This window comes from Mus caroli, chromosome 4, assembly GCF_900094665.2.
Source record: "Mus caroli chromosome 4, CAROLI_EIJ_v1.1, whole genome shotgun sequence".
Classification (NCBI taxonomy): domain Eukaryota; kingdom Metazoa; phylum Chordata; class Mammalia; order Rodentia; family Muridae; genus Mus; species Mus caroli.
The window spans coordinates 91,762,273-91,781,753 of NC_034573.1; the positions used below are offsets into that span (position 1 = coordinate 91,762,273).

General features: G+C 42.0%; 1 pseudogene; it reads right to left on the reverse strand.

Moving 5' to 3' along the window:
• Nucleotides 1-5,321: 5,321 nt before the first annotated feature.
• Nucleotides 5,322-6,099, reverse strand: LOC110292121 (annotated as a pseudogene).
• Between the last annotated feature and the right edge of the window lie 13,382 nt (nt 6,100-19,481).

The window sequence follows — 19,481 nt, forward strand, 5'->3', positions numbered from 1 at the left end:
TTAGGTTTCATCTCGGTTCTGATGCTGCCCAGAGGCCATGGAGCACGCTTTGTATGGCATAGCACTGAGGGGCAAGCATGAGGTGCTCCAAAGAGAGCAGTGCCTTGATTAATAAAGATGGTGTAACCCATGCTCTTTGAAGGCCTGGCTTTTCTTCTCAGCCTGCTCTAGGACACTGCTAGAAATGTGGATGAGGACCCTGGGACGACAGAAAGGGGAGCTGCCAAGAGAGACTCTGCCTAGGAAGGATTCTCCTGCTTCCTCTCCTTTGCCTCACATTGCTCTTTCCCAAAGGAGGGACTGTTGAAATTAGCGAATATCATTTCTTTTCAACTTGAAACAAGGGCCAGGAAAATGACTCAACTGCTAAAGGTGATTGTGGTCTAACCTGACTACTTGAGTCTCTACCCAGTCCTTACATAGTAGAAAGAGAGAATAGACTCCTGCAGGTTGTCCTCTGACCTCCCCATCCCTGAAGTACATGTGTCTACACACACACGCACACGCACACGCACACACATTTAAATCAATAAATAAATGTAATTTAAAAGAAGAAAGTAAATATTTCTATAGACTTTTTGTATTGTTTTCCTTTGGGCTTTTATTTTTGTCTTACTAGTCTTTTGCTTGTTTATTTTGATTTCTGGGGTTTTTTGGGGGGGTGTCCTTGTTTTTTTAATTTGCTGTTTGTTTTTTAAAAGAGAGAAAATAACAAGGTTGGGTGAATAGGATGGTGGAAAGAATCTGGAAAGAATTAGGAGAGGGGGCGAAATCTATGATCAAAATACATTGCATGTGAAATTTTCTAAATAAATTACATATATAAAGAAAAAGTTTAAAATAAAATGTTAAAGGGCACTTATAAACAAAACAAACTTAAAAATATTCTTGTATATAACTGACCTTTTTTTTGGGGGGGGGGATAAACATCACTGGCTTGAAGAGCCATGTAGGAGCCTGATTTCATAAATAACTAATGATGTTCAAGTATTACTCTCACTGATGGCTGCAGAGACAGCCCAGCAGTTAAGCACCGTTGCTACTTTTCCAGAGGACCCAAGTTCAGTTGCCAGCACACCTTACCAGGCAGTTCACAACCCCTGGTAACTACAGCTCCAGGGAATCTAATGCCCTCTTTTAGCTTCTGTAGGCACCGGCATATATTCATATAGGCACACATATATACCCAAACACAATTTTAAAGAGAGAGAGCCATTGAATTTCCCACAGTACTTAAATGGTAAAACACAATAAATGCTATTTAAATTGTTTAGAAACAAAAATGTACCAGGTAGGTATGGTGATATGAGCCAATAATTCTAATATTAAAGAGACTAAGGTAATAAGATTGCCACAAGTCAGATGCCAGTGTGAGTTATATAGCAGTACCAAGCAGTCATGGCTACATGCCAAGGCCTGGTCAGTAAAATTCTGTGTGAGTGTGTGTGTGTGCATATGTATGTGTTCATGTGTGTTTACGGGTCTGTGATATGTGTATGTATGGGTGTGATTTCTGTATTTATGTGTGTGTTAGTGTGTGTGTATGTATGTGTGTTTGTGATTGGGGTGTATATATACATAGTGTGTTGTATAGTAGGAGTTAGTGTGTATGTATCTGTGTGTGTTTGTGTGCGTATATTTGTGTATGGGGTGTGTGTACGCATGATATGTGGTACAGTATATGTTAGCCTGTGTGTATATAAGTGTGAGTATGAGTGTGTGTGTGTGTGTGTGTGTGTGAATAAGAAACATCAACACTTTCAGGAACAGCCTGGAAAAATATGACATTGAAACAATAACAAAAACTCACTGAGGACTTGAATTTGCTGCAGAAGACTCTCCCTTGCTCCTTGTGCCCCGGCTCGAGCTGTGTCTAGAAGTGCTGATACGTCAAGACACGTGATACACCCTCTGACGCAAGCTGGGCAGCGTTCATTCATGCACGCGCCGGAGGACACTGAGGCGTCTCAAGCCGTATTTAAAGAAACTGTCTGGAAAAGGGTTGGGCAGGATCTCCCAAAGCAGGAACGGATGCCTTCAGATCACTCTATTTAAGAACCGCTCATCATAAATTCATTTTGGGCTTGGCGGAGGATGGCAGAGGTAAATGTACTGGTTATAGCAATTCAGAGGAGGAAAAATCTTCTGGTTATATTATCATTCCAAAAATATGAATTTGGGGCCCCTTTAGAACTCCTTACTCTTGCTTTTACCCTCCAAGCCGGGGCGTTGAGGAACACACACCGTTCGTTCAGGACCCACACTGCTAAGTGAGCTCCTTCCTCCCATTGGTATTCTGGGGTGACCTTTCAGTGGGTCTCTGGCATGGGCAGCGCATAGTCTCCCGGAGCAAAGCCAGAATGGAAGATGAAAAGTCACATGTGGAGGGTGACGCAAGGGAAACAATCATGACTCATGCTGAGAGCCAAAGACAAATTCCAGGTCTTAGGCACACTACTAGCACCTAAGCCTGGGGTTGCGCTCAGCGTAAAAACCCCTTTCACGTTGTGTTCTTTGAGATTCCTAGGCACCAAAGGGTGAGATCCCAGAAATGAGGTCTTGGCAGGGGTCGGGGAGAGTGTGACCTTGCTACTTAGAGGATCCAGAGAACACTGCCCTTGCTTCCCCTGGGAACTTCAAGGGACACTTTCCCAACGCTCCAAAGCCCTCAATGTGCTGCAGAAGGAGGTTCTCTCAAGTTCCTTTCAGCAGGAGCCTGTTGAGGTATCACCGACCTTGACTATCACAGGACACTATGAAAGGAAAAGTGACAACATCTGCATCATAAATCTCCAGGGGCTCATCCACTGTTGACATTAGATCCCCAAGCAAGAGATGGGGTGGAGTGGTTGTGAAGGAAGGGAGAGAAAAAGAGAATGTAAACTCAGCTGAGACCAGTGTTCTATCTCGAGAAACATCACTGGTGCCCCTCTGTTGTTTCTTGTTGTGGGTTGGAACCCAGGTCCTTGAGCATGCTAAACACGCTACATACCATAGAGATATATCTTAAGTCCTGCCATCTTTTTAAACCTCGATGTTTTCATTCTTTGTATTCTTCTTAACCAGATCCAGGCAGCCTTCAGAGACCAATGCTTCTAATGATGACCGACCCCAGGACAGACCACCAGTCACTCTATGGCATCCGATACCACCTTCCTGCCATTTCTCTGAGTAACTCAGAGTCCCATCTATGCTAGTGGACACTGCCATTCAATGTACAAAACAGGAGAGTAACCCAGGGAACCTGGTAATAGCAGATGTGGGCCCTGGAAGTCCTGCAAGTGTGTGACATATTTCCCAAGAGCATCATGAGAGGTCACATTCAACCTCTACTTCTGCAAAGGTTGAAAAGGAGTAACAGGCTGAGAGCACAGAGGACAGCACGAAGTCTCCTCGGGTCCCCTGACGGGCTCCTGTGCTAGCTGAGGTAAGTGATGTTGGCAATGGCAATAACCTACGGAATTTCTGCTAGATATCACCTCTGGTGCCATAGGTCATGCTGTCATGCAAGTCCTAATGCTATCAGCTGACAAAGAACTAACATCTCAGGGAGGTTGGGTTGGGCATGGTCACATGACTACTCTAGGAAAGGCCAGCAGGACCGATTTCCATCCGAATGCAAGGCTCTTCTCATTAGCCGTTGTGCCTCAGAAGACAAAACTTTCAAAATCAAAGTCAATGCCAGATTGACAACCAAGCCAGGCCCTTCTTGGGAGAGAGAGGGGTCTTACTTGGCTGTGTCTATGAGAAGGTAGGGACTTAGGAGGAAACCCTATGAAAATATGCCCTTAGAAAGTGCTCTAAGGAGAGAGTCAATAAATGTCTCCACACTGCTGAGAGTACTAGCTGTCCTGGAACTCACTGTGTAGAACAGGCTGGCCTTGAACTCACAGAGCTCTTCCTGCCTCTGCTTCCTCAGTGCTGAATTAAGAAGCGCATCACTACACCTGGTTATTTTTACTTACTTTCAAGCTTCATTCATTCAAAATGCCAGGAGTCAAGCCTAGGGCTTTGTCTCTACCAATGACCACGTCCTCAGCCTTACCATGTGACTTTGAGGAAATTGTTTCACCTTCTCTGGCTCTCACAATCTCACAGCTGTTTCCATTGTTTCTATATCTGTCGATGTGAGTCACTCTATGAGTGGTTATAAAGGTGTTGTGAACAGAACCACTATTTTGAGAACCTTCAAAGTGCCAATACCTGGAGTTGTGATGAATCTGAGAATTTTGGCACCAAGAAAAGCTACCAGGTACTTTTTAATGGAAGCTTTTTGTTTGGTTGGTTTTATTTTTGTTTTTCAAGACAGGGTCTCTCTGTGTAATCCTGGCTGTCCTAGAACTAGACCAGGCTGGCCTCAAACTCAGCCTGCTTCTGCCTCCTGGGTGCTGGGATTAAAGGTGTTTGCCACCACCACCTGGCTGACTATACAAAAACTCCGATTTAAACAGAGTTGTGGAGCCAAGCAAGACTGGGCCCAGGTCACGTGCCACCTCGCCGCACTGCGCAGCTCTGTAAAGTTCAGAGCAGCAAGGTGAACTACTAAGACCGTGTAAATTCTAGAAGCTGGAGTTCAAGTTAAAGCTAAGAAAAACGACTAAATGGGGTGGAAAGGCAAGGGAAAGTGACGCAACTGGAGCACTGAGGGTCGGAGAGACCATTGGCTGGCAGCAGTGGGCAGGGAATACGCAGCTAGGCTTATGGTACTGCTGTGTAAGACTAGTATGGAAACCAAAAGACAGCGAGGGCCATTAGGAGGTGATTTATTCTCAGCTGTGGTGGAACATGTCTGGAATCCCAGCACCAGTAAAAGATAGAAGAGCCAGGCCAGTGAGATGCCCAAGCAGATAGCACTTGCCACGCAAGCCTGACCTCAGTTCGAGCTCTGGAACCTATGGTGAATGAGAGCCAACTCCCCAAAGTTGTACTCTGAAAGCCAAACACATGCTATAGTAGATGCATGCCCACACTCACACATTGCACACACTCTTACTATTAATTAATTATTAGTAATTGATATTAGACATTAATATTAATTAATAGAACCCAAAGAAACTAGGGGAAGAAGGAAGAAAAAATGTTAACAGATATGAGTGGCATGCTATTAGAAGGGGGCTGTGAGTAGGGAAAGAGAATGTTACATGAAAAAGAAAATGTTTATGGTCCAGTTAACCTGTGAACAGGAAACAATGTTACTTTTTTTTTTTTCTATCAGGAAACATTTACTAAAAACCTGTTAAGAGCAAATATCAACAAGGGAGGCAGTTCTAAATGGGCCGTGAGGGTCAGCCCACCAAGAGCCAGAATGATGCACAATGCTGCTAGTGCTGCCGGGTCCACAAGGACTTTCTGCTCCACTTGGAGAAGCCAGCCTCCCTCTCCTTCTCAGGGTCGAAGACTTCTGCTATGTCATGGGGCCAGTCATTACAGGGTGGGCAGTACTTCCAGAGGTAGCCTGGAAGTACTTGGCCATGCAAGGCAAATGCAACCTAATACCACGTGTCTCACAGCTTTGACCCTTGATGAGGAAGCTGTGGCAGATGTTGCATAACTCCACAAAATCTGAGTAGCTCTCTCAGGTGAACCACTCCATCTCCAGGGATAGCCTGGCCATGCAAGGTGACCACCCCACCCCTATCTGTCACCTGCTCTGCACAAATTTCTGCAGCACCTCCCTGCTTTCTCCTTCCTCATCTTTTGGCCTCTGAGTTGATCAACTTCGTTCAAAATGTTTGTAGAAGCAAAGCCAGTTTCTGAGTAAACAATCCGTTCCTACGCCTTTCTTAAACAGATTCAACTTGTTCTCTCTGCAAAATCCCTGGCCATTTCGGAAACTGAAGTTGTAGCAAGATTCGCCAGTGCATAAATGGGCCTTCAGTGACTGCTTTAGCTCAGTATGCAGGACTCCAAGACACTGTTGATACTGTTGATGAAGTCCTACAGCTTCTCTACAGCAGCAGTTCAGGCAGGGACGTTGTAGCAGGGGTTCTGCAGATGCCTAACTTTCCATTCCTCCAGCGCACCTTGAATCAGCAGCAGCTGGAGGAAGCGCTGGTGCACTTCTGTCATGGCTCCTGCTCTTCTGGCAATGCCTTGCATGTCAGAAGGATCAAGAGCCCCGCCTTTAAATTTTTAATTAATAATTAAGTAATTAATTAATAGAAGAAACACAAAAGAAAGCCAAAAACAAAAAAACAGACAGACAAACGAACAAACAAACAAACAAACAAACAACCTGTTTGATCGATCTAGATAGAAAGGCAAGCTAGAGAAGATTGAAGTTCATGAGCACCAGCTTGAACCATCAAGAGATCCAAAGCCAGGGTAAGGAAGGGCTCAGCATCCTGTGCCAGGCACAGCAGGATCTCACAGAGGGACGCAACCTTAGAGGATGCGGTGGCCCCACTAATTCACACAGAGAAAAACGTAGCCCCAAGAATGCATGAGACCTTGGGTTCAGTTCCCAACACCATAAAATGATAATTAAGAGTAAAAAAATGGAGCCCTGGAAGATCCTTTTTTGTTAAACAAGAGTTTGTCCGAGAAGAAAGCCATACAGTGGAAGCAGGGGTATACAAGTTTTAAATGGATATCCGGCTGCAAAAACAGAAAAATAAATAAAATAACTAATATTTTTAACTTACTGCCCAAAGAAAGAGCAAAGCAAAGTGAACTTGTAAATCTAGTCTAGGGACTGCTGACTTATTCTCCTGACCAAGATCTTGTGACTTTAAGTAGAGAGTCTTCAATACCAGCTGATGCCCTGAAGCTGAAACAAGGTGATGAACTTGGGCAGCTCAGAAAACACAGTGCCAGCCTCTAGATGTCATGGAATAAATTTAGCAGATGTGTTGGACAAAAATTAAGTAGAAGAACCCATTACTTAATCTTTCTAATATACCAATATTTTTGCCTTAAATCTCTCTCTCTCTCTCTCTCTTTCTCTCTCTCTCTCCCTCCCTCCCTCCCTCCCTGTCCCCCCTCTTTCTCAGATAGAGAGGCCCAGGACAGTCTCCACTATAGAACAAGATCCAGTTTCCCTATCCCTCTTTCCAAAAAAAGAGAAAGAGAAGAAGAGGGATGGATGGGGGTTAAGCTGGGTACAGCGGCATACACTTAGCATGTGGGAGGCTAAAGCATGTAGTTCTGAGGCCATCCTGGGATACCTGATGAGAATCTGTCTGAAAAAAAGAGGGGCTGGGGATGTATCTGCATTGGTAGGGGCCTGGCTAGCTTGTGTGAAGCCCTGAATTCGATGCTCAGCACTGCATAAAACCGGGTGTGGCGGCACATGCCTGTAATCTCAGCATTCAGGGGGTACAGGAGGCATGCTGAAGTTCACGATCATCCCACACGGGGAGTTAGATAGACCCCCATCTCAAAAATAAATAAACAAAATATATTATAATAAAAGAGAAACATCTGCTCACCTGACCTTTTATCTCAATCCACACCATTGGCTCTCAACGACAAAATCGTTTTGTTTCTATGTGCTGAAAAAACTTATTAAATTGCTAAACCAAAAACCACATGAGTTGGAATTTCACCATGAAATTCTACACATCTTCAAAAAGTATGTAAACTTCCTGTTAAGAAGCAGTGTCATATTTTTATGGTAGTCTAGCAAATTATGTGAGCTACTAAATCAACTTGGTTCATTTATTTACTTTGTTTATCGGTCAGACCTGCCCATTACAGGGTTTTACCACTATAAATGGGCCCCTGGACTAACTTGCGCAGGCAGGCAACAACTCCATCAAACCCAGTAATTAATTGGGCAGTCCTCCTCCATATGTCAAGGTGACTACTCATTAAAGCAGTGCATATGGCTTGTACCTGCATGCGCTTAGCCTTTCGCTTTTGTTCATGGTTCAACAAATTTATGAACTATGGATCTAGTGGAACAATGACAAAAATTAGTTCAGGGGACATTATAATAAGACTGAGAATTTAAAGTTAGAAAGAGAAAATTAAAAACAAGAAAAATATGTCACACAGACAGCAGGATTCATGACAAATTCAGAGCGAGTATCTGTGGATTGGCTTCTATGTCCATCACACAGCTAGTGTTGAGAAACTAAGAGAGATGTTGTCCATGCCCAAGGCCTTGCTTTGACTTGGGATATCATCAATGTTGAAATGTTAAGGTAACAACAGAAAGTTGTCACAGGTAAATGCCACTTTCCTTGTCCATTTTATCATCACGGTGACCAAACACCTGACAGACAGAAGTTAAAGTGAGAAAACTTCATTTTGGTTCATGGTTCCAAAAGGTCCAATACGTGATGGCGTGGCCCTGTGCAGGAGCAGGGCATCATGGTAATGTGGACATACAGAGAGGCTAGTCTCTACTCAGGAGCAAGCAGGAAACAGAGACAGAAATTAGGGCTAGGTAGCCTACCTTTCCAGGTAGTCGGCACCTCCTAAACTTTCTATATCCTCACAAAAGAGCTGAGGAAGCTGATACTGAGCAGTCATACAAGTCCCTATGAGGGACATTCCAAATCAAATCAGAAAGGCCACATATTTCTGATCATCACAATTCTCAATTAAGATGGCATCTTAAGGGATGTGAAGGAGTGAGGTATGTCATTTTGGCTATGGCATGTATTTACTCTGTGCAAAAATTAAATATGCAACTTGGTAACATAAAAATAAAGATTACCAAGGCAGGTATGGTAACCCTCTAATTTTAATACTTGGGAGGTGGAGGCACAAAGAGTTAATGCCAGTCTCAGGGGTGACATTGGGATGGTTCAGTGGATAAAATGGCTTGCCATGCAAGCCAGATAACATGTGTCTGTAGCACCCATGGTATATGAAAGAACTAACAGAACTAACCCTCAAAGTTTTTCTTCAGTTGCAGCAGAAGCAGGCAAAGCTCTGAGTTCAAGGCCAGCCTAATCCTTAACAAGGTCCAGGACAACCAGAGCTACACAAAGAAACCTTATCTCTGAAACAAAATAAACAAACAAACAAAAGTTGGCCTTTGACCTCCACATACATACATGATGCTGCATACACCTCCAGTCACACACACACACACACACACACAAATAAACTAAATGTTTTAAAAGTTGAGTCTGGGCCACATTAAAGCCTATCAAGAGAGAGAGAAAAAAAAAAACAGGAAGAAAGGAGGGAGGGAGAGAGAGAGAGAGAGAGAGAGAGAGAGAGAGAGAGAGAGAGAGAGAGAGACAATGTGTTGACCAGCAAGATGTACTCATTCTCAGGAGGCAAAGGCTCTGGTTGCCAAGCCTGTCTGGTCCTCAGGACCCACAGGGTAGAAGAAGAGAACCAACTTCCACACGTCATCCCATGACCTTCACATGTGCTGCTCTGTGGAATGCATACATGTTTGCACAGACACTGATGATAAAGAAATGAATACACTTAATGAAAATAATTTTTAAAATGCCTCTCTTATTTTATCACAGAAGTAATCTGAGAACTCAGGAGACTTAAGCAGGAAGACCCTGACTTTGAGGCTAGCCTGGACCACGTAGTAGGCTCTTTCTGAAGAGAAAGGCTGGGAAAGCTCTCTTACGAGGAGATTATGGATAATATCTGGACTCAGATTCTCTACTAGTGCTGGCAGCCTCTGACCATGTGACTTTCCCCTAGTCCTCAGTACAGAATGTTGCTGTTCAAACAGGAAGTGCAGGAAAGAGCAGGTGCTGGTCTGGGATCATCCTGACACTGTTAGCTGACAGTCTGGGCCACGACATTTTGGTCCCCTTGGAAATGAATCTTAACACACCCATTGAAAGAAAGAGTTCAAGGGCTGAGGCCATGGCTCAGTGGCCTCAAGAGTACTAGTTACTGTCATAGAGGACTCTGGTTCAGTTCCCGGCACCAACATGGTACTCATAACCATCTGTCTATTCCCTCTTCGGACTTCTATGGGCACGAGGCATGCACATGCTGCACATACATACATGTGGGCAAAACATTCATACATGTAAAATAAACTAATATAATCTTTAGAAGAATGTATACACACATATATAAGTATACATATATTTATAGATACATATATGTGTATATGTGTATTATATGTATATAGTAGATGAATGATTTTCAAGTTGTCCTAAGAAATATGGAAAAGGGGGAGACACATGAACAGGTAGGAACCCTCTGACTTCTAGGAGAGTAGCTGCCCTTAAGTCTACTCTACATATTAAATTTCAGAGATGGTTCTGGCATGAGCCACCCGAAGACTTTACAAAGGCTGAACACTGCAGCTTTACCAAACACTAAGCTCTGTTGCACCTCAAACACTTAAGCCTTTTTTCTACCCAGGGGCACTCCAATACCTCAGACTATTTTATCTGCTCTGACCCGTTTTGGAGACTTTTTAACTGAATCCTGGCATCTTTCCATCATTGCAGTTCTGAATCTGTCCGTTCAAAAAAAAAAAAAATTGACTTTTTTTCCTCCACTCACATTTCTTCGTCCATTTTTGGAAGCGCTCTTTGCCACATTCTTAAATAAGTAAATAGGATAACTGTGGTAATTGCCTGACCTGAAAAGTGTGTAGAGCGTCAAGGTTAATGGTCCTGGCACAAGATTTTTGCTACAAACAGCAGAATCCTCTAGCCCTTTGCTGAGACATCGGTTCGATAGGAAGAGGAAATCAAGCCATGAATCGAATTACTCAAAAGAGAATTATCTAAGTCCCCGAATGATCTAATGTACCTGAGCTGTGCTCCAGAAAGAACTGTCTCAAAGAAATTCAGTAAGACAGGCGTTCCCTGGACACATGGTAGAAAAGCCAAATACTTAACAAAACAAAACACCAAAACTGACATACCCGAGAAATGGTGCAGCCCTGTTTCAAATGTTCTGATGATCCCTTGATTTATTTTATAACACTGAAATCCTTCCACATGAAAGAAAAAGAATCGTCACTATTAAACCTCTCCATGACTGAAATCCCTCTAATCAGTTTTTATTAAAGACTATCAAACACACATATCATTAGAAGACTTTTAAATCTGAATTTATTGAGGATACCTTACATATGTTTTAACATTTCAGTTCAGCAATGCCCATCAGCAATAAGTATCATTTCATTGGTGGTGGTGGTGGGCAGGGGGTATTGAATTTTCTGGCACACACAGTGATCCTAGCAGCAAAGAAAATCTAGGCATGGAGCCAAGATTCCCGCCCCCCCCCCACCTCTCACAAACACACACACCTCAGAGATAATCTAGACAACAGCAGCTCTTCCTCCATCCTTAGAAACTCTATAGACTACAGGAAATAAGCAAAGCCTCCATCAGGTCTCTTGTTAAATTTTAAAGCAGAAAAAAACGTGCATAAAATCAAATTGCCCTATAAGAGGTTTATGTATTTAATTGGGGAAGGGAGGGCTGAACAAGTATCTTTCTGGAGCCCAGGCTAGCCTGGAACCCACGATTACTGAATGCAGACTGGCTTCAACCTCATGATAAACCTCCCCTCTCAGCCTCCCTAATGCTAAGATTACAATTATGAGTTTTCCTGTTCTTAAAACTGCAGAGGTATGTAGCTCTCGAAGTGAAGGGTCAGTGTGGCAATCAGCACCCCCTCTAGCTTGACTTTGTCACTCATCCAATGACAAGCCACAAGATGCTTCTACTCTTTATAGAAAGCATCTCAATTAAGGTATCTCAATTCTAGACTTTCAGTAAATATGAATCTCAGATCCACAGAAACCAAAGGACTGAAAGCAGGTCCCTAAATGGGGTCTGGCAGAGTCCTGGTGTGAGAGGACTCATGAGGAAGGATGACCCTCCAGGGGCTAGAGGAGTGGCCCAGTGGTTAGAGCACTGGCTGTTCCTTCAGAGGGCCTCGGTTCAACTCCCAGTACCCACATGGCAGCTCACAACTGTCTGTGACTCCAGTCCTGGGGACCTGACACCCTCACACAGACATACATGTAGGGGAAACACTAGTGCACATAGAGAATGACACTCCAATGCAGGTTCCCATGATGTCCTTGTAGACACTAATCTGTTTAATGGGGATGGGGGGCAGGGGAGGCTCCAACAGAATACCTACAAAGAGCCACTTGGAGCAAACTGTGATTTCTCTTCTTGCCCTCATTCAGCTCCATGGTCATACTATATTTATAGAGATAAATATAGAGATAGAGATTGAGATAGAGATAGGTATGAATGATATAGGCTTAGGCATAGATATATAGAGATAGATACTGTCAGAAATGGCCTAGGAAAAACCATGTCTGTTTCTGTCAGGAAGCTGTCAATAAAGTCAGAGCTTTGATGCTAAAGTAACTGACAAATGAAACAAGGAGGAAAGACCATGATCAACTACATTACGTAATTTTATCCTTCTAAGAAATGTATAAGATGCTTATGGCCCTTAAATAAGTCACTAGATTTCTATAAACTTCAAAAATCCTCACCTTTAAAATGAGCAAAATATTTCATTTAATTATTATTGTCAGGCTTTAAGAAAAATTACAAGTCACAGAGACATTGTTCTCTGTGACTGAAAGAACTTCTGTACATCGGGCAAGGTAAGATTCAGTGGTGGGTAAAGTCCTTATCCTGAAGTTCGGACAACCAGAGTTTCATCCTGGGCCCCACATGGTAGGAAGAGGGAAACAGCTCCTGTCCTCTGACCTCTACTTGATAGTCTCATTCTCTCTCTCTCTCTCTCTCTCTCTCTCTCTCTCTCTCTCTCTCTCTCTCACACACACACACACACACACACACACACACACACACACATGCAGCACCCCTTCAGTGTTTGGATTCTTAGACCATCGAGAATCGCACACACAGAAAGAAGCGCACATGAATGAACACACTAAAGCCTCCACTGTTTCTCAGGCCACGCCTACTTTCCTTTTCTTTATTTTTCCTTTCAATTCTTTTGTTTTGTTTTCTTTTAATGTTTTTGTTTTCTGTTTTGTTGTTGTTGCTGCTGCTGTTGTTTGAGACAGTCTTTCTGTGTAGAGCTGGTTGTCCTGGAATTCACTCTGTAGACCAGGCTGGCTTCAAACTTACGTCCGCCTGCCTTTACCTTGTGCATGGTGGGATTAAAGGCATGCATCACCCCTACCCAGCTCTTAGAAAAAAATTTTAAAGATTTTTATCCAGTTCAGAATATGCATAAGCAAGAATATACACCAGCCAAACACCTACCAGTACTTGGGAGGTAGAGATGGAGATGGGAGGATTTCGAGTTAGCAACGTTGAGGTTAGCCTAGGGTGTGTATGCAGCTCTCATCTCACAAAATAAAAAACTAGACATGAAATCAGGCATGTGTCTCAGTCTGTACGCCTCACTCTCAGGAAATAGATCAGAAGTTCAAGGTTAGTGAGTTTGAAGCCAGCCTGAGTTGTATGAGACCTTGCTTAAGGGGGATATATCTATATCTATATCTATATCTATATCTATATCTATATCTATATCTATATCTATATCTATATCTATATCATAGATATAGATATCATGCCGACTCTGTATTGCATGGTGCTTGGGTATTATGATTTTGAGAAGATGCCATAATCATGCTAATTATAATATATTTCAGGTCTAAATTTTAATATTTCATTATCATAGCTTATCCTGTGAAGATCTAGATAGATTATGAGTTTTCTACAAAACAAATGGTTATTAAGCAATAAACCTGTTGGAGGAATGAATTAGCAAATGGGTTATGCTCGTTGACTGTCCCCACCACAGGAAAGGTGTTGTGCCCACTCCGCCTCTGATTAAGTTTACATTGTAATATGACTCGCAAGACTCACTGTACTGAATAAAAATTTAGGCAATTAGTGGTCTTATTTCCTAGGAAGAACTGCTTTCTATCATATATTAACACAGATCTCACTCAATTAAAATTGCTCACAGTCAGCAAAAATAATTTCTGCATTGTAATGAAATAATGAAATAATTATATGCAAGGGAGGACTTGTGATCTTTTTAATTATTCTATTCTTCATTTTTAAAAGGGCTATTTGAAAATGTACTCTTATAATTGATTGCTATAAATCAGTCAAATTCATTCTAGGGATCATAAATATTCTAACTTTTAAAAGACAAAGAAATGCTAAATATTCAATAGAATACTTCAGTATTCAGAAGATTTAATCTGGGGGGAAAGGAGGGACTGCTCTTTGGAAAATAAAAAAGTAAATTTGTTGTCCCATGAAAAATGAAATATCTTGAATGTCAGTGACAGAAATGGAATTAACAAGAGATCTTTTTATTGTTTTTTAAGGTCATTAGGCTGTGAATTCTGTAATTATGGAAATCGTCAGGCCAGTTCTCTGAGTATGTTTGCTCCCATCCATAAGGTAGTGGAATGTTCAATCGGTCTCTCTCGTGGGAAAGTTAGGTCATAACTGTAAGTGTACCAGCAAAATCGAATTAAGCAAAGAGATTTCATTAGTATTATAGCCAGAAGGCATCTGTAAAAGTACAGGGCCAAGAAGTTATGTGGAAGTCAGAGGAGGGGGGAAATGGGTTTCTAGTGACAAAGGCGAATCTGAGCCAGATCTAAGTGTGTAATGAATGCAAGCTATTGAACGGGGCTGCAGAGAGGGAGCTGCAAAGATGTCAAATATTGATTTTCCTGGGTATGCCTGTGGACTACATATGTAATTGTTTGGATTCGCTGTCTTCATGGTACAACAATATTTGTTGTCGAAGGTTAAAAAGCACAATGCGAAATCAACTAAAAACTGAGACACATGTTGGAGAATTATAATAATCCTCCACTCAGAATCTCATTAAAGAAGTTTCTGTGTTTGCTTGAAAAAAGGACATTTTAAATTGAGGAAGTAGCACATATTTTGCAAAAGAACACAAGTTGTTACTGAAAATACTTTTAACATCATTTTAAAACTATGCTTGCTTGCTTTCTTATTTTATTGCATATTCTTCTAATTTTGAAAGTTAGGCCAGACTTAATATTTCAGTATTATCAAATGGATGCAATTAGTGATAAACTGATAAAAAAAAATCTGGTGCTGCCCCTATATCAGAACTTTTCCCTTTCATATTTTCCTACTACTAAAACTCCCAGGAAGAAATCATGGGTGTGGTAAAGTCTGTATAAGCATACATCTGTAATAAAAAGTCTCAGCCTCAAGTGATCAAATTAATAATCAAGCTAGTTACTCACTAAGTAAAATACTTTGTTAAATATTTTACACAATATTTTTGACTGTTCAAATCTCAACAAGGAATGTCAAGATCATGACTTTTAAATAACGGGGTTTGTTTCATTGGTCTTGTTAGAAGCCTTAATTATAATTATTAATAATACTATTTTGTTCTCTATTGTTAATAGCAACAACATTCATTTTAGAGAGTTGTCATTGTACTTAAAACCACAAGTATCACAAAATAATGGCATCTAATGAAAGAAAGAAAAAGGTGTATAAAACATTTCGAGCATTAGCAGATCACACACAGGTAAGGGGAGGGTGTAACATCTGTCAAGAGCGTGTCATTTCAATAGTGCAAAATTTTCTAACTAGAAAGACTGAAAAGAAGGCTACTTTTGTAGCAGAAACAAGTTTCACATATTATTTTCTGTGTTTACTGTTCATGCTCCAAAGCGCCTAACAGCAAAATAAAACAGTACTGTCTATGAGATATAAGGTAGCCTTCCCCCGGAGTTTGCGGAGCCTGGAAGATACAAAGGCTTCAACCCAGCAGGAACCGCAGCTCCTCAGCGAGGTGAACACAGGGCAGGAACAAACAATTCAAGACGAGTGTTTCTAGAAAGGTTGCTGGGGAATGTCCATCATGTCCATCATGTCATTTCTATTTCTCAAGAGCTATTAGTGCCTGGCCCCATGACTTCATTAACACTAAGGTTCCGAGTTTTCTTTTTATTTCTGCCATCATCCCACGTCTTAGGTACCGAGGATTTGCAAATTCCTGGCTCCAGAAGAGACTGCTGCCACGCCCCTCGGTGACTGGCAAGCAAAAGCGAGGCAACTTTACAGGGAGAGGCGGAGTAGTTGGCAGTAAGTGGGAAACATTTTTTAAAACACGGCGGGGTTGATCGGGAATTGGGCCAAGGCTCTAAAATGGGTTCTCTGTCATTCAGCTGACTCTGTCATCACTATGCTGTGTTCAGCTGGCCCCCCAGCTCGGCCTCACCCAACGTTCTGAAACAGCTGCAGAAGCTACAAGTTTTCAGCCCCTGCCTCCAGACCTCAATGTTGCCTAAGCAAGCATTAAGAGATTATGATTATAATAGGTGTGCTTATACCAAATAAAAGGTTTCATTAATCAAGCCACATTGAGATAAACCTGTCACTGGACAGAGAAGACAAGAAATCAAATGCTGTGAAACTTCTGACAGATTGTTAAATAGATACCCTCTAAAACAGAATTTAATTTACTGTGATATTACAGCTATTTATGCACCGATAGGCAAGTGCAGATTGAGTTCAGAGGTCGACTCTAGAATTTGAAAAATAAAAGCACAGGATGAAACGAAAGGTGACAGTTACCTTTGTCTGAGTACACTAACTGGGAAGGTTTAACTGGTTCCTGTGGGGAACTGAAGCAGGACGCCTGGGGCCTGTATTGGAGAGCAAGCGGGTCCAATTAAGGGGTCTTCACGCCACTAAAGACTTGACAACAATTTAAAAAATACCCAAGAGCGCTTGTGCGGTCCAGAAAGCCAACCTAGGTTTTCTCTGCCACTACCAGCGCTGAGATCTTTCCTTTACCTGTCACACTGTGTAGGAGGGCTAAGCCACTCAGACCTGGGCTCGAACCTTACATCCACAAGGTCTCCTGCCCAGTGACCGACCTCTGGTTTCAAGGTCCCATCAGGAACCTTGCTGTCTCAGAGGGCCGCTGCAAAGACTGAGGCCAGATTTGAGCAGCACCTGGCAGAGGACTCAGGATGTTAGGCATCAGTTCTGCCTTTTCCTTCTCTTTCCTATTTTCTCTCCCCGCCCTGCCTAGCCCACAGCACCAGCCTCTGCCCCCACCACTCGGCCAGCCAGGCTCTCTGTAGTCTCTTTGGCTTGGACAGGTTGACCCTTCAGGTGATGACAGGGTTCAAAATGAAGTTATAAAAGCCCTGTTTATAGGATCAACCACAGGATTCATAGAGCAAAAGTCTGTGCTCACGAGCTTGGCAGCCTGAATATGGTCCCCAGGACACACATAGTAGAAGCCTTCCACAAGTTTTCCTCTGATCTATAGACAGACAGACAGACAGAGACACAGACACACACACAATCAATCAAAGTAATCAACTGGGTTTTGGTTTGGTTTGTTCTCATTTCCCAATTTTTTTGAGTTGCATCACTAAATCATTTATTTGTGCTCTTTCTGATTTTTTTTTTTCTTTTTAAGTGTTGGTACTTGGGGCTATAACTGTCCCTCTTGGAACTGTTCTTAATGTGGTTGTTTTTGTTTTGTTTTGTTTTTCTGATTGTGATTTTGCTGTGTTGTATTTTTATTTTCCTTTAGTTCCAGGAACATTTTTATTTCTCTCTTGACTTCTTCCTTGGCCCATCCATCATTCAGTAATGAGTTGTTTAATCTCCATGAGTTTACATTCTACTAGAGTTTTGTTTGCTGTTCATTTTAAGTTTTGTTGATACATGGAATTGCTGGCTGCTGATAGCACACACTTTTAATCCCAGCACTTGGGAGGCAGAGGAAGGCAGATCTCTAAGTTCGAGGCCAGCCTGGTCTACAAAGTGAGTTCCAGGACAGCCAGGGCTACACAGAGAAACCCTGTTTTGGAAAAACCAAACCAAAACACCAAAACCATGGAATTATTTTCATTTTTCCATCTGTTAAGGTTTGTTTTGAGTCCAGCATATGGTCTGGTGTCAAGAAACTTCCAGATGCTGCTAAGAAGAACGTATAATCTTTGGCGTTTGGGTGGCATATTCTGTAGATATCTGTTAGATTGATTTGATCTAGTACATCATTTAATTCTGATATTTCTCTGTGTATTTTTTTCTGTACATGACCCATCTATTGGAGCAAATGGGATGTTTAAATAGCCTGCTGTTGTTGGGTTTGTGTTAATTGTGTCTTTAACTCTATTGATAAGCTTTTTGTAAAACTGGGGGCACCGGAGCTTGGGACACATATGTTTACTATTGCAATATTTTCTTGCTTAACTTATCCTTTAATTAGAAGGAAGTGCCCTTGTTTGTCTCTTCAGAATAGTTTTACTATGAAGATCAGCATAGCAATACTTGTTTGCTCCCTGATACCGTTTGCTTGATATGTTCTTTTCTATCTGTCTGCTTTAAGCCAGTGGCTGTCTTTAAAGTGCTAAAGCTAAAATGTGCCTTATAGACACCTGTCTCAAAATAAATACAAAGTATTTCTCCTCCATACATTGAAATAAATACATTTTGTGTTTAGAGTGAGTGCCTGACTGGATGTATGCATACCATATGTTTCCCAGATGAGTAGGAAGTAGGTCATGAGGAGGTGTGGAATCCCCTGGGTGTGTATGTATAATACGTTATAAGCTGCTATGTGGGTGCTGGGAACCAAACCCAAGTCCTCTGCAAAAGCAGCCAGTGTCCTTAACTGCTAAGTGTCTCTCCAACACCAAAGCAAGGATGCTGGCCTGAACTTGTAGCATCTTTCTGCTTCAGCCTCCCAAGTACTGGGATTTCTGGCACCCACCAGCATCTCAAGTGACTAGTCTGGGCCTCTTCTAAATTTGATTACTTTATCCAGGCCTCATGCCTCTAAATTCCAGCCCTTGGGAAACAGAGGTAGGAGAATCTTGACTTCAAAAACAACCTGGAAAATGAGCATAGTGGCATGCACCTTTAATTCCAGCATTTGGAAGGCAGAGGCAGGTGGCTCTCTGTGAGTTCAAGACTACATAGTGAGTTCCAGGCAGCCAAGGCTACATAATGGGAGCCTATGTCAAACAACAACATCATCAAAATATTGAAGAGAATAATATGTGTGCTAGTGAAACTATATATGAAGTTGTGTAGCATCATTTAAATGTACATTATGATAATAATCTATACTATAAATTTCAATGCAAATGCCGGGCATGGTGGCGCACGTCTTTGATCCCAGCACTTGGAAGGCAGAGGCAGGCGGATCTCTGAGTTCGAGGCCAGCCTGATCTACAGAGTGAGTTCCAGGACAGCCAAGGCTACACAGAGAAACCCTGTCTCTCTCGAAAAAATTGAAAAAAAAAATTCAATGCAAACGCTAAAGTAACAATGACAATAAAAGTTATAACAAGTTAGGCCAACAAACAAAAGACCTAAACTGTAATGATAAGACATACTCATTCTGGAGCCAGGGTTAGTAACAAGGCATTAGCATCAGACATGAGGGTCACAAATTCGAGGCTAGCCAAGCCTACATAGTAAGACTCCAATTCAAAAAAGAAAGTGTTATTAGCCCAAAACTTAGGATACCCAAGATATAAGATACAATTTGCTAAACGCATGAAACTCAAGAAGAATGAAGACCAAAGTGTGGACACT